Source organism: Lynx rufus, unplaced genomic scaffold (assembly GCF_022079265.1).
Source record: "Lynx rufus isolate CCGP_SWC_20201006 ecotype Redwood Valley unplaced genomic scaffold, mLynRuf1.p SCAF_19, whole genome shotgun sequence".
Taxonomy (NCBI): Eukaryota; Metazoa; Chordata; class Mammalia; order Carnivora; family Felidae; genus Lynx; species Lynx rufus.
Window position 1 is genome coordinate 27,907,353 of NW_025814833.1, and position 24,706 is coordinate 27,932,058.

Here is a 24,706-nt window from a genome sequence, read left to right on the forward strand (position 1 = left end):
AAAACTTGAAAAAATGGATAAAATCAAAAAGGAAATATACACATTGTTAAACTAATTGAGAGTATAAGAGGATGTATATTGAAAAGGAGGTCTCCTTACCACAGGGCCACAAAACTACTGCTACTAATCATACCTTGTATGGCCTTCTGGAAAATTTTAAGCATAGAGAAACACATATCTATGTGTGTATCCTTTTGAGGGCATGAATAGAAAGCGAATCAATCATCCCACACTTATTTCTCTGTGAAATTGGCTTTCCAAAGAACTTTTCACTTTGACTTAATTATAGATTCACTTGTAGTTGTAAGAAATGAACCCAGGTCGGGGCGCCTGGCTGGCTCAGTCGGTAGAGCATGTGGCTTCTGATCTCAGGGTCATGAGTTCAAGCCCCATGTTGGGCACGGAGCCTACTTAAAAAAAAAAAAAAAAATGAACCCAAGTCTGTCTGAACTTCGAAACCACTGTTTCTCAACTTTGGCTGCACAACACTGGCATCTGGAGAGCTTTAAAAAATACTGATGCCTGGGTTCCACTGCCAGAGATTCTGATGGAACCGGCTCAGGTTACAGCCTTGGCATTGGGAGTTTTAAAAGCTCCACAGGTGACGCAAATGTGCAGCCAGGGCAGAGCTCTTAATTTCTACAGTCCCCAGTCTCCAGGGCGGGGAACAGGGTTAGTGCGGGTGAGATGGTGAGAACATCTGTTCCCTGAGCTAACTCAGCCCAAGCAAGAACTTGGAGCCAGAGGTGTATAATTAGGAGAAAAGCAGGTTCTCCTCAGAGTGCCCAGACACATGGTAGGGTCCCTGTGGATGTGGGACAGGGGGTTAAGCCAATTATATGAGAATCTCCCGTGACAGAGTGATCCCAGTTGACATCTGACTTTTACGGACCCCTTGCCCGCCCCAGGCGGTCACGCATTTCCTCTATAACTGCTCTTCGAAAGCCTCGGGCAAGGCCTCCTTTTCCAAAGTGTCAAGCCCGAAGAGCTTGAAATATGGAAATAAAATATTTTAAACTTTCCGTTGAAAACAGGGAGGCATGCTCCATATGAGAATAAGTGGGTCTGGCTCAGGGTGAGGTCCTGCGTCTGTGCAGGAGGGTCGGGAAAGGCAGCGTGGAGGGCAGGGCCCAAAGTACCGACCCGGCCAGTCTCCCCGGAGGTCGTAGGCAGGGTTGTTTCCTCTTTGGAGGGCTTCTGCACCTCCGCCCGGCTCCCAGCCTTCAGGAACCCCCTGCAGGAACGCTGAAGCGGCCCTCCCTCTGCCAGAGACGCACCGAAATAGGAACCTCACCAGCGTGGGCATTAGAGGTGCCACTCTCACAATCACAGGACAGCCCAGGAGAGGCAGCGACAGGGTGACTAGATGCGTACTTTGAGGAGTACAGCTGGCCCACACCGGGGACAGGAGCCACCATTTCTTGACTGTTATGTGCCAGGCGCAAGCGCTTGCCCTTGCGATAGGATACTGTTCCCCGAGGAGACGATTTTCCCTGTCCCCTGGCTTTTTATTTCCCTTTGATTAGGGTATAATTTAGATTCAGTAAAATTCACCCTTTTTAGGTGCACGGTCCCGTGAATTGTATCACAGAATCGCCACCAGAGTAAGATGTGGAATGTTCCATCACCTCCAGAAGTTTCTGCACACCCCTTCCCAGTCAATGCCCTAGCCCCATCTGGAGCCCCTGGAGACCACTGGTCTGATGCCTATATTTCAGGGACCGCAGCTCAGGGCCCAAAACTTGAGGCAAAAGACACTCATTACCCCATATTCTGAGTTCAGAGGACCAGCAGCTGTTAGGACCAGCCACCAGCCCCCCCGATCTCGCTGGGGAGAAACCAGCTCTCTGCCCCAGTGCCCAGCTGATATAAGAGGTCTAATTTGGGGCTTCACAACGTTTTCCTTCCCCAAGCAGAGAGAGGAGACACTCTAAGAGACCTGCTCATAAAAGTAAGGCTTGGAAGTGACCCAGCGTCTCACTAAGACGGGGTTTCCCTGAAACCTGTGAAGAGAACGCGCTGGCACTGTACTTGCTGCTGCCGGGGCAGAGAGGAAGAAGCTTCTGGAGCAGTGGAGGCCTGGGGGACTGGCAGGCAGGGCCAAGAATAGGCCCCTGGATGTCCTGATTCTTGCGTATATGGCTTATGTCTGCAAGGCCAGGAATTGTCCCCAAAGGATAGATCAGATTGACCCATGGTCTGGCCAAAAACCAGCATAGTACGAGGGCAATGAGTTTCACACCTCAACAGAATGTGGTATTATGCCTCCATCAGGGGCACAGCGCAGTTGAGGGCTATCTACTGGGAAATAGGAAATAAATAAAATGAAACCATTTTACATATGAACCCCAGTGAGTTGAGACACCTCAATAAACTGTTACACTTTCTTTTTTAAAAAAAATTTTTTTTTAGGGGCGCCTGGGTGGCTCAGTCGGTTAAGCGTCCGACTTCAGCTCAGGTCACGATCTCGCGGTCCGGGAGTTCGAGCCCCGCGTCGGGCTCTGGGCTGACGGCTCAGAGCCTGGAGCCTGCTTCCAGTTCTGTGTCTCCCTCTCTCTCTGCCCCTCCCCCGTTCATGCTCTGTCTCTCTCTGTCTCAAAAATAAATAAACGTTAAAAAATTTTTTTTTAATGTTTATTTATTCTTGAGAGAGAGAGGTAGAGAGAGATAGAGCATGAGTAGGGTAAGGGAAGAGAGAGAGAGAGAGAGAGAGAGAGAGAGAGAGAATCTGAAGCAGGCTCCAGGCTCTGAGCTGTCAGCACAGAGCCTGATGCAGGGCTCGAACCCACGAACCGTGGGATCATAACCTGAACTGAAGCGGTACGCTTAGCCAACTGAGCCGCCCAGGCATCCCAATCTGTTACACTTTCAATGCCTCTATTAATCCTAAAAACACCTTATAAGGTAAGTATTCTTGTTATTCCTAGTTTATGGATGAAGGAATTGAAGAACAGAGAGGGCACGTAGTGTGTCCAAAGTCACAGAGCAGATAAATAAATGACAGGACCATGACTTGAAGGCAGGTCCACTCAACCCTGAGACCTATGTGCCGTCCATGACATGTGTGTGTCAAGGACGTGGGGAGGAGAAGACGTCATCATGCGGTAACAGTGAGATTCCAGTGGAGACTCAAGGGCGTCCAGTGTAAGTGTTAGGTCTCTGTATCCTTCCCATTTGGTGACTTTCCTCCCTCTTTAGCTACCAGGGGCCTGCTTCTTCAGCATAAATCTGCACAGGCTCTGGTTCATTCCCTGCTTTAAGATTCTGTCAAGATATACTTCCCGGTGCCTGGGTGGTTCAGTAGGTTAAACGTCCCACTTTGGCTCACATCACTATCTTATGATTTGTGAGTTCGAGCCCCACATCGGGCTCTGTGCTGACAGCTCAGAGCCTGGAGCCTGCTTCAGATTCTGTGTCTCCCTCTCTCTCTGCCCCTCCCCTGCTCTCTCTCTCTCTCTCTCTCTCTCAAAAATAAACATTAAAAAAAGATAAACTTCTTGTCACTTCCAGTTGGAACCCCTCAACTCACTCTGACCACACACCCTAACCGAAAGCCACCTCCTTGCTTGGGACTCTACAGCTGTATCCGTCCCTCATGCCTGTTGCCACTCTTTATGGGAAGACTCCAGCTTTACTTCTCAGATCGTCACTGTCTGGGTGGCCCCACTGCAGTAAACTGGGCCTTGGCCCTCAGATCTAACATAAAGGTTTTCCCTTCCGTATGAGGGCATAACTCAGTATGAGTCGACAGGTTGAAAAAAAAAAAAAACACATGTGGTACTCAGTTTATGTACAGCACAAAACTCTCTTCCGTGATAGAAAACAATAATCTTAAAAATATGGTTACGATAGGGGCACCTGGCCGGCTCAGTCGGCAGAGCCTGCGACTCGTGGTCGCAAGACTGTAAGTTCGAGCCCCATGTTGGGTGTAGACATTACTTAAAAATAAAATCTTAGGGGCGCCTGGGTGGCGCAGTCGGTTAAGCGTCCGACTTCAGCCAGGTCACGATCTCGCGGTCCGTGAGTTCGAGCCCCGCGTCGGGCTCTGGGCTGATGGCTCAGAGCCTGGAGCCTGTTTCCGATTCTGTGTCTCCCTCTCTCTCTGCCCCTCCCCCGTTCATGCTCTGTCTCTCTCTGTCCCAAAAATAAATAAACGTTGAAAAAAAAATTTTTTTAAATAAATAAATAAATAAAATAAAATCTTAAAAAATATATATGGTTACTGTAGCCCTAGAAGAAGGGGAAAAAAACTCCACCTTAAGCTCCTCGCTAAGTGCCTGCTGCACGACTTATTAAAGTGTTGCAGGAATCCCATTAATGTCAATATGAAAATTCCTTTCTTCAGAGCATTCGTGTAAGAATAACAACAAACACTCAGCATTCATTTACGAAGATTTTAAGCTGCGAGCAACACCATCCTTTAAGCCAATCCAGTTGCACGGGGGCTCGCAAAGCCATGCTAAGATCGTCTCATCAGGATTCACTAGGCCCGAGGATTTTCTGTGTTAAAAGGTGGGTGCCAGGAAATGCCATAAAACTTTGTTAAGCTGATATGAATTAGCAAAAATGCTGCAGCCACTGTGTATAATCTTTGTTTCTTTGGTGAAGATATTGGCCAAGCCACATCTTGATGCTGTGGGTCTATTTTCTCCAGCTACTTGCATTTTATTTGATTGATTGATTGAGATGGGGCGGGGGGATGAGAGCAAGCAGGAGAGGAGAGGGGCAGAGGGAAAGAGAGAGAGAGAGAGAGAGAGAGAGCGAGCTGGACACGGGGCTCCACCTCACGACCATGAGATCATGACCTGAACCTAAGTCAAGAGTCAGATGCTTAACTGACTGAACCACCCAGGCGCACCACTACTTGCATTTTAAATGAACAAGATGGTTTTATTAAATGATGATACTTTCTAGGCAGTTGAGATATCATAGAATGTGGCATCATTCCAAAAAAAAAAAAACAAACAAACAAACTGTAGAAACAAAAGGACTGCAAATGAGTCAACACTCAAGTTTGTATAGTCCAGGACCCTGGTATTGATAGCGACCAAGAGACCAATGATAGAAAAGAATGTAATCAGACAGCTTTAGACTCAGGAATTCATGCAAATATTTTTTTAAAGTTATCACAAGTCGAGCTTAAACGATCAGGTAACAGAATTGCCAAGAATTACGCGCACTTCTGTGCTGCTGGGTATTAACTGCTTTTGACGCACTGTCTCACCTTGATGTCTGCCTTCTGGATACTCACTGATGATGATTTGTCTGACTCTGAGATAAGTCTTAGTTGGTTCAGGCTGCCATAACAAATACCATAGACCGGGTGGCTTCAACAACAACAAACATGTATTTCTCATTGCTCTGGAACCTGGAAGTCCCAAATCACGGAGACAGCATGACCAGATTCTGGTGGTGATTGGTGAGGGCTCCCTCCCTGGTTATATCCTCACATAGCCATTTCTTGGTCCATGCACTATCACCTTGAAAGTGAAGGCTTCATGGAAACCCATTTGAAAATAAATTTCATATATTGAAAAAATAAAATAAAATAAAATAAATAAAATTAAAAAAAAAAAGAAAGTGAAGGCTTCAAAATATGAATTGTGGGAGGACACAAATATTCAGTCCATGGCAACATACTACTGTCCTGTTTCCACCTACAGCTTCTTTGTTCTCCTCGTCATATGAGTGCTGGCCTTGGTGAGTAACCAGCTTGCTTGAACCTCCTTCCCAGTGTAACTGAAGGTAAATGGACACTGGAACCTTTGGAGAAGCATTGGGGGAATATTCATTACATATGATTTCCATAGCACTGCAGAGTGCTTCCCCAAAGGTACTCATCCTTCCCTTCAATTGCTGGACTCTGGGTCTGTGAACTGACTTAGATCTCGAAACTGGACGAAGGATCATGATTTTCTGTTGCAATGGCTGACACCGGCCTTTTGCTCCCCGCATTGAAATTTCTAGGGCGTGTACAAGTCAACTATCACCCTAGTTGGCCACACTCTCGCTTGTCCCTAAGAATACCATGTCTATTCACCATCACTACAGATTACTGCAGGTCAAGGCATTCTGGTTGCTTCTCCAGTTTTGTGGCCTTTATTAGTCTACTCAGGCTGCCATATTAAAGTACGACACACTGGGTGACTGAACAACAGGAATGTATTTCCTCACAGCTCTGGAGGCTACAAATCTGACATCAAGGCGTCACGAGGTTTGGTTTCATCTGAGGCCTCTCTCCGTGGCTTATAGATGGCTGCTTTCTCCGTGTCTTCACATGTCTTCCCTCTGTGGGTGTCTGTGTCCTGATCTCCTCTTCTTGTAAGGACACCAGATATTGGATTAGGACCCACCTCTATGATCTCATTTTGCCTTAATTATCTTTTCAAAAACACTATTCAAACTGTATCCAAACACAGTCGTTTGAGGTACTAGGGGTTAAGACTTCCACACATGAACTTGGGGAAGACGCAATTCAGCCCACGACAGGGCCTATTTTGATAATGACTTCGATCTTGCCTAGGCCAGTTAAGTATCAATGACTTCGATCTTGCCTAGGCCAGTTAAGTATCGTCATTGGCTCCTGCCAGAACCTTCATTGACGTAAGGGGGCCCAGCTCCACCACAGCATCTCCTACTGTCAGTCCTGGTCTACAGACGACGACAACCACCATTGACCTTCACAGGGAAACTGGTGCCCCTGCTTACTGGTGCCTTCCTGGTGAACGACTGTCTCCTGGGCCCTCCAGGGAACATAGCCAGGTAGCAGATTATCTGGGCTCACATTGTAACTTCACTATAAAATTGCCACATCTGTGACACCTTGAACTTTCTGATTCCTTCCCCAATATGTAATCTGTTCTGGCATGTTCACTTCATTGATTGCAGCCATTGTTTGTCCGCCCCATTCCCCTGTTCTCCAGCTTCAAGCAGGACTGGATCCACAGGTCATTGCCAGGACATTAAACCTTGAACCCTGGGAGAGTGCTCCTATGTCAGTGAGTTCTCTCCTCTCCCCCTTATGTTTCTCCCCCTGGGAAAACCTGACAGTCCTAAGATAGGGGCATCCCCAGGCCCAGACCCGGACCCAGTGCTAACCGTTTCCTGTTACACTCGATGGATAAGGAGAGGTCAGCTGGGAAATCACTATTTATGGAAAACGTGAGGGTCTCCCTGGGCCCCTGAAGAGGAACCATGGACCCCTAAGAACCTGAAGGAGAGGAAGGTGGCCCTTGATATCATGATGATGTAGGACATGTCTGTGAGAAGGCTTTGGTTGCGTGACCGGATTCAGTGGCCTCTGGTCCTTAACTGAGCTCCTTACCTTCCCATTTGCTCCCGTCGGTTCTCTTACTGGTTCCACCACCGGCCCCCAGTTTTGTAGCCTATATTAGAGCACTCGGGGGGAGTGCTCTTCATGCCCACGCTCTTACTGGTGCCTCATAGACAGTCCCCAAATCCGTTCTGCCCTGCTTTCGCTTCAGCGGCTCCCCTCTTCTCCAGCCCCAAGGCACCAGCCCCAATTCCGATCTCCTGCCCCCTCTATCCGGCGATTGCAGGGGCCCCGGCGCAAGTGCCCGGCTGATTCAGGAACCTCTTTTCTCTTCCTGCTGTTGGTGTCTCCTTCTGTCTCGTGGCAGCTGAGAGCATGTTGTCATATAGTCAAAGGTAACAATTAGACTTCCACGGAACCACTCCTTTAGGGCCCAACCGCTTGTCCTACCAAAGGACTTGTGAATCTTGAAAGTTCTGCCTTGGGATTAAAGCCTGCAGTTTTGTCTACTCTCTAATTTGGGTGGATGACGACATTCCTCCCTCGGACTAAAGACAGACGATTACTGAATGAGCCACCAGGGGGCAAAACTGCCTTAGTTTAGTAAATTCTAACTGTCTCCCTCTCTGTCTCTCTCTTTTTTTTTTAATGTCTTGAGAAATATCCACGTTTTTAATTTTTTTAACTTTTATTTATTATTGAGAGACAGAGAGACACGGAGCATGAGCAGGGGAGGGGCAGAGAGAAGGGGAGACGCAGACTCCGAAGCAGGCTCCAGGCTCTGAGCTGTCAGCACAGAGCCCCATGCGGGGCTCGAACCCATGAACAGTGAGATCATGACCTGAGCCGAAGTCGCTTGCCCAACCGACTGAGCCACCTAGGCACCCCACTAACTGTCTCTTTCTTATGACAAAGTATGCAACATTTGGAAAATATAGATAAACCAAGAGTAGAAAATAAAAATCACCTGATAGCCCATACCTCTGATAACCACTCAGAACATTACATTTTGTTTACATTCTTTTTCCCCTTTACCTAAATGTAAATAAAACTTTTTAAATGTACTATTTCTCTACATACTATCTTGTTTCTACTCTGTAACAAAATCTTGTAAAAATCTTTCCTAGGTGTTATATATCCTTCTATGGCATTATTTTCTATTTAATTATCAAAAAAAACACCTATCTAACATCATTGTGGTTAAATTTTTGTACATACAGAAGGGGAGGAAAAATTTTCCCTCTAACTTTCTAGATTATAAGTTCAGAACTCTCCCTGATAATAAAAGATAGAGGGGTGCCTGGGCGGCTCAGGTGGTTAAGCATCCGACTCTTGATTTCAGATCAAGCCCTGATCTCACGGTCTGTGAGTTCAAGCCCCAAGTTGGGCTTTGTAGTGACAGTGTGGACGCTGCTTGGGATTCTCTCTCTCCTTCTCTCTCTCTGCTCCTCCCTTGCTAGTGCTCTCTCTCTCTCAAAACAAATAAATAACCTTAAAAAAATAAAAGATTAACAGAAGAAAAACAATTTAAATAATATGTATATCCAGGAAAATGGACTAATTCCCCCAAATGGCCTAAGCTACCACTTTAAATACTATCTCCAGCTAAAGATAATGATGTTGGAGGCAGGAGGTGCCAGTTATGGGAGGCTATGAGAAAAAGCACAGTAAACAAGGATAAGGTTATTATGCAGATTTAAGTTGCTGTCTTTTCCTTTGGTAAGTTTCTGGAGATTCAGAGTCATACCCTTCCTGGTACAGCGAAGGAGAAACCCATTCAAATGGAGATTTCTAGAGTGCCTGGGTGGCTCAGTTGGTTGAGTGACTCTTGATGTGAGCTCAGGCCTTGATACCAGGGTCGTGGGATCGAGCCCCATGTTGGACTCCACGTTGAGCATGGAGCCTACTTGGAGTTCCCTCTCTTTCTCTCTCTCTCTCCCTCTGTCCCTCTCCCACACACACACGTGCTCCCTCTAAAATGAAAAAAATTTGGGGGCGCCTGGGTGGCTCAGTCGGTTAAGCGTCCGACTCCGGCTCAGGTCATGATCTCACAGTGCGTGGGATCGAGCCCCTTGTCGGGCTCTGCGCTGACATTGCAGGGCCTACGGGCTCTGCGCTGACATTGCAGGGCCTACTTGGGATTCTCTTTCTCCTCTCTCTCTCTCTCTCCCCCTCCCCCTGCTTGTGCTCTCTCTCTCAAAATAAATAAATAAACATTTAGAAATAAGTAAATGTAAATGTCTTTTATGAAGGGGTAACTTCTTTGTTTTCAGAGCCTCTCCTATGTCTGCAGCCTCTCAAAAATAATCAGCCCAAAATAAATATGCCAAAGAGGCAAAATAATTGGGGACAGCAAAGTCTGCTCCCCTTCAACATCATTGATAAGCCCTTCATTGTAAGTTATCGATGACTCTAAGAGGGATTGCCGGCTCAAAGGCAATGCCAGGCTTTTAGGTTCGGGACACACATTGCCAAGTTACTTTCCACAAAGAGGGTGACAGATACTCTTTGCCCTGTCATTTGCAACGCTGTTCCTATTGTTAAAACAACAAAATTCAACCCAGTAAAATTTAAAGATCTAATTGGCTTTATTAAACTACTTATGAATCGGACAGCATTCCATCTAGCAAACAGAAAGGAGATCCAGAGGGCTACGGAACGGGAAAGGTTTTTAAAAGTAAAGAGGGAGCAGGGGAAAAAAGGAAATTATTATAGCAAAGAATCCATTGTTTTAGGCAAGGTCATCCTCCTAAAGGAAACGGAAAGCGTCTATCAGTAAATTTCCTAGTGCTGACCAGGAAATTCCCGTGTTGACTGGCGAAAGGTTACATTCCTAGGATGGTTGAAGCTGCAGTCGGGTTGGGTATTAATCCTGGGTTTACTGACTTGGGGCCTTAGTTTAGTGGCTCCATTATGGCCCTGCGGTTTTCTTTGTAGCACTATCTTTCGAAATCTCTGCCAATGTGACAGGCAACATATTACATCATAGTTGGTTTAAATTGTACCTCTTCAACAATCAGATGTAGAACAAATATTTATTGAGCGTTGATTCGGCCTCACGCTCCGGACACTGGAAACCCAGGGAATAAGACACCAATAAGCCCGCAGATACGGGTTGCAGAGGAAATAAACCGGGTAGTGTGTAATAAATAGAATGTAAGGGGCATGCTCCTTAGCTACTGTTGGGAAGAAAACAAAAATTCCTTTCCACCTCCTAGGTTCTTTGGCTGGTCTATTAATTCAATTGATGTAAAACAGATGTAAAAGTAGATTTCCAAACCGAGCAAGCCAGCCTACCGAAGAGAATCTCTCTTAAAAGAGGGTAGGGAGGCCACGAAGGAGGCAGAATTTATGCGCGTCCTCAGTGGGTGAAACTGTAAACGATAAACTTCTCAAGCCGGGTGCAGCCCTCAGCCTGGACTTAACTCCCTTCACATTCTCCACTGTGAAAGCCAACCCGGGAACAAATTTCAGTCCCACATTTACATATTAACCCAACCAATCCCAGTTAACCTTGTTTCAATCCCTGTTTTGCTTTGAGGACCTACAGGAGAACTAGGATTGGCACTTAGCCGTTGGAACTCGGCCCCCTCTTAATCTTCCTGCGAACACGAATCTAGTGTCTCTACCGGAGTCTGTGTCTCCCAAATTGCAATTTTAGTTGCCCAACTAAATGCCCATTTGCTTATATTCTCAGTGGATTCTTTCTTGGTTGAGACAGATTAGCAGGAGAAAAAACGAAAGTTTAATAACATGTTCTTTAACAAGAAAACCCCAGGCCCAAGTTGGTGTCACGTAGACCGAGTTGCCGAACTGGGGGTGAATACCTAATCTAACTGCAGTTTCAGCCTCCCCCCAGAAATGTGGTCTTAAACAGTCAGGAATTTTTCGGTCAGCACCAAGGAGTCAGCGTCCTGATTCTCCAAAGAAAGGTGAGGTAATCTGCATAAGACCCCTTGCTTCTCCCCCCCTCCCCCCCCCCCGAAAGTAAAGCCACCTTGTCTGGAACAATCTTTTGGGGTTTTTTGGCTTTGTTTTTTCCCTAGTGACTTCTTGCCCCACCCCCCTGTTAAAACCTTCCACTTTGTGGGACTCCTTGAAGCGCCCTCTATTTGCTAGATGGGATGGGGCCCAATTCATGAATCGGTTAATAAAGCCAATTGAATCTTTTAAATGGACTTGGTTTTTTGTTACTAACAATGTGTATCTCTGGTGTATGTGGGAAGAGACCCAGGAAACCAGGGTAACTCTACAAAATGGCTGAAGGCATCACCTTAACTTCCGCCTTCAGCTGAAGACAAAAGGGGGGAGTGCCTGCTGGCTCAGTTACGAGAGCATGTGACTCTTGATCTCAGGGTCGTGAGTTCAAGCCCCACATGGGGTATAGAGATTACTAAAAAAAAAAAGTAAATAAACTAAAAAAGAGGAAGATGTTGGGGGTGGGGAGTCAGTTTGGGGAGGCTAACAATGGGGAAAAGTACGGTGGGCCAGGGTAAGTTTGTTAAGTTTAAGTTATGCAGATTTAAATCGTTACCCTTTCCACTGGTAAAAGTTTCTATAGGTTTCGAGCCATCCCCCTCTTCCTGGAACAGAGGAGGAGACACTCTTACAAATGGAGATTTCTCCTATAAATGGAAATGTCCGATACAAAATGATGAGGGGGATAAGGCAAGCTGATACCCCACAAATGCCACCCCCGCCTTGGGATATGTGTGATATTCCTCAGGCACGCCTGGCTGCCCAAGGACAAAGGAAAGGAAAGAAAACGAATGGTTAACTGATAGAGATCACAGTTCTGCAGGACAGAAATCTCCATCAGTTTACAAATATCTCAGTAAACTACAAGCAAAGGGCAATCTTATCAATAGCCTAATCTCCAGAAATCTGTGGACTCAGTTTCCTGGAGCCCCAACATCACCCTCCCCTCCATAGTGAGGTGGGGAACAAAGGCAAGAAGGAAATGGCAGTCAAATTAAATTTCCTTATAACTTTCAGCCCTTTGACACATCCTTGAGGCAAATACGGAGTGTGACCTTTCTCCGGGAACCCCCTACTGTCTTAATGTTAATGCCTAACTAGAGGGAAAAACAATCTTAGCTTGACAATAGCTAGGCCTCCAGTAGCCTGGGAGTCTTCTTTAGCATATGAAAATCTCTGGAAACTTCCCCTAGGTTTTAGGTCCCCCAACTCCCAACTATAGAACCAGTCTCTCCTCATGGTCCCAGGGCAGCTCTTCCGGCCCACGGGTCCTGTCCCCGTGCTTTCATAAAATCACCTTTTTCGCACCAAAGACGTCTCAAGAATTCTTTTTTTGGCCGTCGGCTCCGAACCAACCCCATCACCCCAAAAACCTCATCACAAAATGGTAACTTATAACTGGGTTTGGGGAGAATAATAAATATGCCAAAGAAGTGTATTTTGGGGTGGCGAAATGTGCTCCCCGTCACTGCTGATGAGGTTAAACGTTGCCTCCCCTTAGGCTCTTCAGCTACCCTGTTTCTTCTATCGTGAACTGGGGTGTGGTGGGGAGTGGGGGTAAAGGGAAGCTGACAAGAAGCTTGCTGCCATGATAAGGATGTCCTACATCTTGGAAAGCACACACTCCACTCCTCGGCCATTCTCTCTGGGCTGCAACAGTGAAATGCCGAGGTGGCCTGCCTCCTGTCTCACCGCAAAAGCAGACACAAGTGCATCAGGCCCAGAATGGGTACACCCCCGACACACACACACACACACACACACACACACACACACACACACACCCAGGGTAAGCCACTGCTTGTGATGAGGGATGGCCAGAAGGAAATGATCACCCCAAGCCCCTGAGCAGAAGCCCCGGGCTCTCTCTTCATCCTCACACGGACTCACAGGTGGGAGGCTTCAAGCCTGAACATTTATAATTTTAACGACAGCGCGTGATGTGGAAAGGTTGGGGTTCAGAGGTCAGGAAAGAATTCTTGAGACATCTTCGGTGCAAACAGGCGGTTTTGATGAGGGAGCATAAGGCAAGCTGATACCCCGCAACCCGCCTCCCCCTGCCCAGGTGGGATATATGTGACTTTCCTCGGGCACTCCTGGCTGCCCAAGAACTAAGGAAAGGGAAAAACCAATAGTTAACTGATAGAGGTCACAGTCCTGCAGGACAAGTCTCCATCCGTTTACAAATGTCTTAGTACATTACAAGAAAAAGGCAATCTTGTCAATAGCTTAATCTCCAGAAACCTACAGACTCCGTTTTCTGGAGCTCCAATATCACCCTCCCCTCCATAGTGATGTGGGGAACAAAGGCAAGAAGGAAATGGCAGTCAAATTCAATTGCTTATAGCCTGCAGCCCATTGACACATCCTTGAGATAGGCAGAGTAACATTTCTCCAGAACTGCCTACTGTCTTAATGTTAATACCTTACCACCCAGAAAACAACCTTAGCTTCTGGACAATAGCAAGGCCTCTGGCATCTTAGGAGTCCTCTTTAGCATATCAAAGCCTTCTGGAGGCCTCTCTTTTACCTTCCTCTCTCCCAATTCCTTAGTATATAATCAGTCCCTCCTCACAACCCCAGTACAGCTCTTTCTGCCCCTGGGTCCTATCCCCGTGCTTTAGTAAGATCACCTTTTTGCACCAGAGACGTCTCCAAAATTCTTTTTGGCTCTCAGCTCCTGACCCCCACCACTCCAAAACCCCATCAGTTTTATTAAAGTACAGGCACAGGACTTGTGGGCAGAAAGAGCTGTACTGGGGTTGTGAGGCATGGCTGATTATATACTTGCAAGTTGGGAGGGAGTTAGGGATAGCCTAAGTCTTTAAGGAATTTGGAAGCAAGGTTTCCAGGACCTTGAGGGGTCATTTACTAGTGTCTAGTAAACTGTTAGTCATGAGACCCTTCAGATATATGTCAGTGGGCCGTATGCTTGGAGGATAATTGTTCACATATATGGGGGGGGCGTGTAGAGATAAAGGAAGTTTCCAAAGGGTTTTTATATATTATGGGGCACCTGGGTGGCTCAGTCGGTTAAGTGTCCGACTTCGGCTCAGGTCATGATCTCACAGTTCGTGGGTTCAAGCCCCGCATCGGACTCTGTGCTGACAGCTCAGAACCTGCAGCCTGCTTCGGATTCTGTATCTCCCTCTCTCTGCTCCTCTCCTGCTCGATCTCTCTCTCTCTCTCTCTCTCTCTCTCAAAGATAAATAAACATTTTTTTAAAAATTAAAAAAAAAGAAGACTTAACAGGATCCTGGAGGTCAGGATAATGTTAAGCTAAGATTGCCTTTCGCCCTTAGCAAAGTGTCAACATCGAGCAGTCTGCCTGTTTCAAGGACTTGTCAGTGGGCTGTAAGTAGTAAGGAAAGTGAATTTTTTGTCTTGCCTTTGTTTCCCACATCAGTGCACACTCCAACTGTGGAAAACTCCACTGGGTACCATAGTCCTCCCTCTGCTCCTGTGGTTTTAGTGGGATCACTGTATGAGTTTCAGGTGGACAGCATAAAGGCTTGGCCTACATATATTGCGAAATGATTACCACAATAGGTTTAGTTAACATCCATCATCTCATATAGATACAATAGAAAGAAATGGAGAAAAAAATGTTTTCTTTGTGACGACAGAACTCTCAGTGTTAGCGAGCCCTCCTGCTCATCTGTAGACCCCAACAGTTACAATCAAAAAGAGACAAGACCGCTTAACTCATGCTTCAACTAGAACCCATTGCGCTTATTTCTTATTGCATTTTCTTGGGGCATTGACAATGACTGGAACATTCCAACCGCCAGACCAGAAAAGCCCCGACAGCAGCGGAATGGATGCCTAGAAGACCACACCCAACACATCCCCTTCCCTGCCCTCGATCATGGGCTGAATACATACGGACCGCACCCCCACCCCCATACCTCCCTCCCACCCGCCGATGTTGGCACCTGAAATACATTTCTCTCTTTCTCTTTTCCAAACCTTTGTCTCTTGAGTTAGTTGGCTTCTCTCGTGACGAACTTGCCAGAGTTTGGCAACAATTTGGCAAACTCCACCAGGAGCTGTGGTCTCGATTTGTCCAGCACCCTCAGGATTCTCTGGGCCAGAGCAGTTGGCCCCACAGCGCAAGGGCTCACCTGTTCCATTTCCAGAGTTAGTAGCCATGATGGACCAGTCGGTAAAATTAGGATTCACTCTCTTAACAACTTCCCTATCGCACAGCTGTGTTAGCTGTAGTCATCATGTTGTATATTACATCCCTGGTACTTACTTGTCTTATACCTGGAAGTTTGCACCTCTTGAGCACCTTCCCCAAGGGCACCTCCCTGCCACCACCCCTGCCCCTGGTAACTACAAGTGTGATCTCTTTTTCTGGAACTTGAGTACCTTAGTTCTTGATCCCTGTCTTCTGGGTGGGCAGAGGAAGGGTTGTTACCATGACAGTAGGACAGCAAGCCATGGAGCCCTGCATAGAAGTGACTATGACTATGGTGGCTGATTCAAAGGGGTCACCGAAGTCGAAATACAGTGTCAGAACCAAGGATGAACAGGTAGGTAGGTAGGTAGGTAATGAAAAACATCAGATGTTCATTTGTTGAGCCCAAGTGGGCAGCCATTCAGAATCGGAAGCTTGGCTTACTGTTGCAGACCTCTGTCTCCCTCCACACCCCCGGATGACTGCTTCCTCCTCCACCAGGATTTCAGCTGCTTTATAAAGGGGTACGGAGGGGAACTTGCAGGGGGGAGGACTTCAGCTTTTATGACTGTTGGCAACAAGCATCCGAGTCCCCAGCAAAGGGCGCTGGTCACAGACGTGGCCAAGGGCTTGAGGTGTCCGTGTGTGAGGAGACACAGGGGGAGGAGAGAGATGTGCAGGTACCTCTTGGGGCTAGGAGAGGAAGGAGGAAAAGCCTCCAGCCCTTTCCCTCATGCTGACCTCCTCCAGTCCTGTCCCCTCCCCATTCCCTCCTCCCAGGCAGAGAAATGCCCAGAGCTGCTGAATTTAACTGATTAGGGTTTGAGTAAAGCTGCTGAATTTAACTGATTAGGGTCTGGGTCAAGCTCTCAGTGAAGAAAAGCACTTCAAGTGACCCTGTGGATGGGGCCCTCTGTACCGATTCAATCCACTGTTGTGAAAACGTATAAGGACAGTGATGTGTTCCAGGCTTGTACTACAAATGCTCATAAAGCATCAGAAGAGAATCTCCCGCTCAGGGCACTGACACAAGTCGACAAATTCCCCTGTGATTTATTACAGTGCGTGTGAGGGGGTGGCTGTCAGTATTTAGCGTGATCAACTCCCTGGCTCCACACTCCCGCTCCATGGGCAGGACTCGGCTGCTCTCACAAGTTCGGCCAATCCTTCTTCCCTTGATGAAACCTGTTATATTTTTACCGACCCTGGGGCTGTTGTTGATGGCCTAGCCATTTAATCTGCCAGTTGAAAGAGTCAGACTGGCAGATTAAAGACACCTTTCGGGGCACCTGGGTGGCTCGGTCACTTAAGTGTCCAACTTCAGCTCAGGTCGTGATCTCGTGGTTGGTGCGTTTGAGCCCCACGTCGGGCTCTGTGCTGACAGTGCAGAGCCTGCCTGGGATTCTCTCTCCCTCTCTCTCTGCCTCTCCCTCACTTGAGCTCGCTATCTCTCTCTCTCTCTCTCTCCCCGCCTCAAAATAAATACATAAGCTTTATTTTTTAAAAAGACACCTTTCTTGGGGCACCTGGCTGGTTCGGTTGGAAAACCATGTGACTCCGGATCTCTGGGTTGTGAGTACGAGCCCCACTTTGGGTGTAGAGACTACTTAAAAAAAAAAAAGACACCTCTCTTTGGAGTCACAGAGTGTGGAAACCGACTACGGATGCTTATGGGACTGTCTGGGTCACTCACAGAGATGCCCACAGTAAAGGGCCGTTCTCCAATGAGACCAACTAAAATCAAGCTGCTGATCAAGCCTGCACTACCCAGATTGCCATCAGACGTGGCGGCACATCTACCGTCAGGGACTGGGCACAAAGTACAGGACCCTATGTTTCTGATGCAGAAGCCACTGCGACAGGCCACATTTGTGACTCTTGCAACGAAGGAGACCACGTGGCACTCGGCATTGACCCTGCTCGCTCCCGACAGGTTGACTACATCAGACCTCGGACTGTGTGTACCTCTCGGTGCTACCAATGGTCTCACCACTTTTGATACGTTTTCAGGTCACAGGTTGCCGTTCCGGTCTGATCAGTGACTCCCAGCACAGTGTTGCGGCTTCCATCAGTCTTATCTGTGGCGTGCTTTCCGCTCTCCAATCCACTTGCAGCCTGACAAACGGTGCGTCTTTTTTCCTCAGGCGTCACCCCGGAACGGGCCAATAGTCAAAACGGTTTGATGCACTTTCCGCACTGCATTAGTATCTGCTATCGTGGAGCTCTGGAACGCTACCTGCCTCTGCTTCCTCTGGGTCCTCACACCTTGGTGGGGCAATTTGGTCACTGAACGCAGGTCCCCAGCGAGGGATCTCTTGGCAACGCTTGGGATGAAAACAGCAGGGGCTGATTGAAGGTAAGACGAAGTTACAGGTGTTTGTACGGGACATAGCGGCTGTGTGGCGGTGGAGGAAAAGTGCCAACGCTAGGAGCTTGGGAGAGAATTCCGTTAGACCTCTGAAGGATAGGGGACAATCAATACTGCTCTTGTTCCCTGGGTCCGGCGTTGCCACTGGAGTCAAACGGCAGCTGCACTGGCACTCCGACCTGCTGCTGAGTCTGTAGTCCCCTTCCACGTGCTATGAAAACAGAAAAACTCGTGTGCATATGCTGGCCGGAGACTATTTTATTCCTGACGCCATGAATGGGAGCTCCTGAAAAGTCACACGTGTCAACACGGGATGCAGTACAATTCCTATGCTTGTGACACTTGGGTGGCCCTGGGTTATGTGTGATGGCTAACAGTCTGGCCTTGGACTATATCCTTACAGTTTCAAAGAAGACTTAGTCCCCGGGGACTTTTTCAGAGTTGGGTGAGACCAGGACTCTGGGAGGCAGGGATGAAAATCGTTTATAAGACAAATTAAGCAGATTTGACCCCACCCGCTGGTGTTCTGATGAATCAGTGGCATGCTCATGTAAAAATTCAAATTTGGCTAAGAATGTGATGGGCTAAAGGGTGCAGTGTTGGGGGAGGCAATCCACCACGGGCCGGGCCGTCGGTGCCTTCGCACATTTTTTTGCCGGGCGGGCCAAGACTGGAAGGCCCTGACTGCTCTTCACCTGGCTTTTCTCGAGATTGTTTTTGCGTCACGGCAAACAGCCTTGAGGGATGAGGTGATGTCTCCCCCCACACAGACAAGGCTTGTTTCCACTTGCTGTCCTACACTGGAGTCCACTGCGTGCGCCAACACCCATGATAAGTCTCCTGCATCACCTCCGTGGGACTTCGGGAGCGTGGGAAACCAGCACGGGCACTCGGCAGATCCCCTGGAAGTGCTTTGCTGGGAGCAATAAGGTCATTTTCTCAGACTCGGGAATCTTGTGTCTTTTGCCAATATCGGCGAAGCAGTAACCAGTTAACTTTTTAGCCTATACCTATGGTAAGCTCTCAGAGCTGGTAGAATTCTTGACATCACCCTGTCTTTTCATTTCCTTACCAGCGACTTCCAAAGAGCACAGGTTTTTCATTTTGATAAAGTCTAATCTACCAATTGTTTCTTTTGTGGATCATACTTTTATGTCATGTATAAAAACTCTTTGCTCAATCCCAGGGCACACACAGCTTTTCCTGTGCTTTCTTCTGAGAATGTTTGCAGCTTTATGTTTTACATTTAGATTTGTAATCCAGTTTGGATGAATTTTTGAATAAGGTGTTATTTTTTAGGTCAAGGCACAATTTTTCTTTTTCTTTCTTTCTTTCTTTCTTTTGTTTTTGTTTTTTTTTTTTTTTGACTATTGACGTTCAATTATTTCAACATGTTTGCTGAAAGGCAAAAAAGCTTTGAGATGCTTCTTCATCTTTGTAAAGTATCAGCTAGCCATATATGTGTAAGTCGATTTCTGGACTCTATTTTGTTCCATTGATACGTGTGTTTATCTCTTCTTCAATACCACGCTGTTACATTATGGTATGGTAGTTTACAAAATAAAATAGATAAAATGCAAACATAAGACTTCGTCCTATTTATGTTACAGAATGTGTTTCCTTCAGTGTGGAAGGAGAATATAATTCACATTGCACACTGTATGAAATCGCCATGAAATATTAAATAATTAGACGGTTGGGTTATAAATGCTTTATATTATGCAGAAACCTTTGGTGTTTTAGTGATATTTGGGAAAATTGTTTTGGATGAGATGAGAAGCATTATTATTTTTCCCATTTAAATGAACAAAAGAGGGGTGCCTGGGTGGCTCAGTCGGTTAATCGTCCGACTTCAGCTCGGGGCATGATCTCACGGTCCGTGAGTTCGAGCCCCGCGTCGGGCTCTGTGCCGACAGCTCGGAGCCTGGAGCCTGCTTCGGATTCTGTGTCTCCCTCTCTCTCTGCCCCTCCCCTCCTCACACTCTGTCTCTCTCTGTCTCAAAGATAAATAAAAACATTAAAAAAATTAAAAAAAATAAATGAACAAAAGATAGAATTCTGCCATCCAAAAATGTGACATCCAACATATTTCCAGTAATAGATTAGTTTCAAATAATGAGGAGTGCCTATACAGTCTTTTTCCACACTTAAAATTCTAAATAAAACAAACAGCAACAACAATGTTGGGGTTCAGAGGTGCCTGGCTGACTCAGTTGGTAGAGCATGTGACCCTTGACCTTGGGGTTGTGAGTTCAAGTCCCATGTTGGGTGTAGAGATTACTTTTTTTAAAAAAAGGTGGGGTTCAGGGCAGTCTGCCCTAAAATATGCCACTTTGGCATATTGATTATTGTGAATTAAAGTTACTTAAGAGAGGGGTATGGGCTCCATGTTGGGCGTGAAAACCCAGTGAAAAAAAAAGAGGACATAGGCAGGGGAGGTGGGAGGGAAGAAATAATAAAGTCACTTAAGAAAGAGCCAGTGCGAGAAGGACACTCTGACCCCCCTCTGCCCCCCTGAAAACAGGAAATTAATTTCCCATGTGAAAGGTACCATCCCTGTGCCAGGAGAGTAGAAGGCATCCTTATCACCAGAAGTAGGGAATTCAGAGCCAAGAAGGCTTTATAAACAAACTCTGTTACTTCACCAATTCACTACCCTAATCCCAAACTTCTTTGTCTCATCAGGTTCTTCACAAATGTATTGTTTCTTTGTTTAAAAGGTATAAAAGCTGCCTGCGTTGGTCATTTCTTGAGTCTTGTGTTTTTATGAGCTCCCGTATGTATGAAATGAAATTTGTTTTTCTCTTGTTAATCTGTCTTATGTCAATTTAATTATTAGACCAGCCCAGGAATCTAGAAGGGAAGAAGGGAAAACTTTTCCTCTCCTACAATCACATGCTCCCACTTCGCATTGTACAACTATGCTTTGTACAAAACAAATCCCACTCAACTTCTTCTCAAAAGTCTCACACGTGATCACATCCAGTTCTGAATTCAAGACTGTTGAGGGGCGCCTGGCTGGGTCAGTAAGTAGAGCATGTGACTCTTGATCTTGGGGTCCAGAGTTCAAGCCCCACATTGGCCATAGAGCTTATTCAGAAAAAGAAAATGTAAAAATGTAAAAATGATAGCTGAACAATGTTCATCCTTCTTTAAGTTTGTCACAATCGTGTACTGATATTCTGTCATTTGTGGGCTAAACTGTAAATTTCAACTACCGTCAACACACCCTATATAAGGGGCAGGGCAAAGAGAATACATTAACATACCAACAACACGCGCGTGCGCGCGCACGCACACACACACACACACACACACACACACACTCCAAAATAAGGAAAGAAAAACATATGAACAACCACTTCCATTTTGTTTCTGAAACTAGTTACAAGGCCATAGTTGATATTTATAACTTTTCTTCTACTACCCATTCTGTTTTCTCTTGCCCTCAACCAGTCTCTCAGCTAGCAAGTTCTCTTTGCCTGGTGGACTGAGGTAAAGCTTCATTTCTGAGAGATATGAGCCCTTTGTAGTCCTGCCTATATGGTGTTGCTGTAATCTTTCATCAACTTTTACCACTGAACATTGCAGTATTGGGGGGGGGCGCACCTTCAGGCTTAATCCTCCCTGCCTGCATTGCATAAAAGCGACCAAACATCCCTTGATAATCAGGATCAATCACACCAGTCAAAGTCCTATTTTTCCCGTTGGTCCAGTGACATGTGTAGCTTAAATAGCTCGGCTGCAGTCTCAACATTCATTCAGTTCAATGGAGTCTTGTAGTTTCTACTGGTAGACTAATAATCAGACCCCGAAATCAGCAGAGGCTAAAATCAAGGGAACAGATAGAAACTACCTGCAAATGGATGTTGAACAGGCAATCCACCATTCCAGATGATGAAAAATAAGACATGGCCGGGATAAGGTACGACCAGTGTGAATTCTCTTGAGCTCTTTCTTGCCTTATTTTGCTGTAAAATGAGTTCTGTCATCAGAAGCAGTGTTGTATGGGATATCATGATTGTGCGTAGGCCCACAAACGTGGTATCTGTTGAGGTGTTGTAGGCATGGAAGATAAATCCACACTGCAGCACCCTCCATGATGGAAGGGGCCCATTGTAATCATCCTCCCAGCAGATGGCTGATTGGAGCCTCCTCCCGCCAAAAGAAAATGGTACATTTGGAGGAGGTGGGGGGTGGTCAGCGTTGGCCTCTGCTCTTGGCAGGTTGGAATTGGACACTCAATTGTTCTGATAGCTAGATCAGACTTGGTGAGGGGAAGTCCATATAACTGAGCCCATGGAAAGCCTCTGTCTCTGCAACCATGACCACTTTTTACATGGCCCCTGAGCGAGCCATATTGTTCACATGATAATTGTGAGTCCTCGAGAACAGTTCATGACCTCTGGTGGGCATTTATATGGAACACAAATGTGTTCATACCCTGTGGCCATTAGAGGGCCCACCACATATGACTTTTTATTGGTTAAATTTTTAGGGAACCCTGACTAATACAACTGGTTATAGAGAGGTCCCTGTATCAGCAGGCTAGGGTGGCCATAACAAAGTACCACATGCCGGGTGGCTTAAAAAGCAGAAATTTATCTTCTCATAGTTCTGGAAGCTTAGAAGTCAGAGATCAAGATATCGGCAGAGTTGATTTCTTCTGAAGCCCTCTTTCCTTGGCTGGTTTCTTCATGTATCTTCACACAGTCTTCCCTCTGGGCCTATGTCCTAATCTCCTCTTCTTATAAGAACACCAGTCACGTTGGATTATCACTTACCTTGATGACCTCGTTTCACCTTAATTACCTGTTTAAAGGCCTTATCTCTAAATATAGTCACATTCTGTGATACTGGAGGTTAGGACTTCAACGCACGAATGCGGCAGGGACACAATTCTGTCCGCTGGAGTCCCCATGAAACCATAGTGTGGGTCGAGAAAAGGAAGGCAGTGTGGCAAAGACATACGAGGAGTGTGAACCATTGCTCATGAACCTTACGTGTGCCCCTAGAACCAGCTGAAGGCCAAGTCATATATACCACTTCTTTTCAGGATCCTCCTGTATCCTCCACTAGCCAAACAAGTACATCCATCAGGGATGTGATGGGGATCACTACCGTGGAATTTTTAGTCTCGATGGTAGCCCTAATTTCTGGGAGTCCCCCATGCATATAGTATTGGTTTTGGTCTGCTCTTTGGAGAGGACAGCATAGTGGTTAAGAGCATGGATTCTGGTTTAGATTCTGGTTCCACCAATTACAAACAACCTTGGGCCAGTTGCTTAAACTTTCAATGCCTTGATTTCATTTTCTGTAAAATGTGTATAATAGTGTCTACTTCGTAATGTTCTTGTTGTTGTTGTTGTTTTGGTAACGTTGTTCTGAGGAATGAAATGTTAGTATACGTAAAGGGTTTGGAAGACCGACTGACACAAAATAATGTATGTTTGCTATTACTGCTAGGATTGTAAAGGAGAGTGAGTTCCAGCCTTCCATCTGGCCCTTCCTAACAGAAAAATTCTCACCCCACAGGTCAGGAGGCCAGTTGGGGTGTTTTGCCAGTTGCTGGTTACCTCTGTTACAACTGAAAACCCGGGAACTTGAGGGGTGCCTGCGTGGCTCGGCCAGTTAAGCGTCCAACTTCGGCTGGGGTCATGATCTTGCGGTTCGTGAATTTGAGCCCTGAGTTGGGCTTGCGGCTGTCAGGGGGGAGCAACCTTTGGATGCTCTGTCCCCCTCTCTTTGCCCCTCCCCCACTCATGCTCTCTTTCTCTCAAAAACAAATAAACATTAAAAAAAAAAAAAAGAAAACCCAGGAACTTGGGAAATTACTACAGAGTAAATTTGTACGCCCCCTAGGCCCACTATGAGTTGGATTTAAGCCAAAACTCCATTTATCACTTGCCCTCCTTTAGCCCTTGCTCTGTGGGCAATAGTGTTGCTCTGAGTCCCCTGGATTAGTGCTAGCTCAGAGCCATAGTCCAATAATCCCTGGACAGTATGGATTTTTATTTCTCCACTGAACAGTTACCTTGGGAAATCACTGCAGGTCCTTTGGGGGATAGTTAGGAAGATTTACAGTACATAATTATGATGTTACCATAGCAGCCTTCCTTGTGGTACCTGGCCTCCACTTCATCCTAGGGACTCTGGGGATATGACCTGCGGGGTTGGTGACCCAACTTTCTGTTTGCCAGAATTCTTTTCATTAAATGGGCCATGCTTCTGTTTCAGTCCTAGGGCTCCCATGATCTAGTAACCACCACCAAAGATCACTGTTGACCAAACCATTTTGATTGACGCTCTGCCCTGTAGCTCTCTTCCCGAGCATGGCTATCAGTTAGCTTTTGCTATGAAAACAACGCCTCAAAGTTTAGAGGCTTAAAACAACCATTCATTTACTTAACAAGTAGTTGGTGACTGACAGCTTGGGCTGGGCTACTCTGCTCGTGTTGGCTGGACTGTCACGTGTCTGTGGTCAGTTGCTGCTGGTGGTCTTGGTGACACGACCCCTAGGGGTTGGTTGGCCATCAGTTGGGGCTACAGGGATGATTGGGGCATAAGGCTCATCTGCTTTGATCACGTGGCGCCGGGGTTCCAAGACTAGCAAGAGTACATGCCCCAGCGGGTAAACACCTTCCTCGCTTTTGCTTGCACTGTCTTTGCCAAGGTCCTATGGACCAAAACAAGTCATATAGCGGATTCAAGAAAAAAAGACACAGGCCACCTCTTGATGTAAGGATCTGCAAGGTCAATGCAAAGTTAGGGGATTCAGGGAGGGGAAACATTTGTCTCTATTTTTACTCTCTGCCACAGTCACCAATTCCACCCCCCCCAACCCCACCCCACCCCATTCCAGAGCCCTTGCCCTTTTAAACACATCACTCAATTTCTTTTTTTG

General features: G+C 46.5%; 1 non-coding gene across 1 annotated transcript; it reads left to right on the top strand.

The window, feature by feature from the left end:
- The first annotated feature begins 328 nt into the window (after positions 1-328).
- Positions 329-401, top strand: TRNAR-UCU (transfer RNA arginine (anticodon UCU)). The gene has a single exon. It is a non-coding gene; the product is annotated as a tRNA-Arg (tRNA).
- The last annotated feature ends 24,305 nt before the right edge of the window (positions 402-24,706 follow it).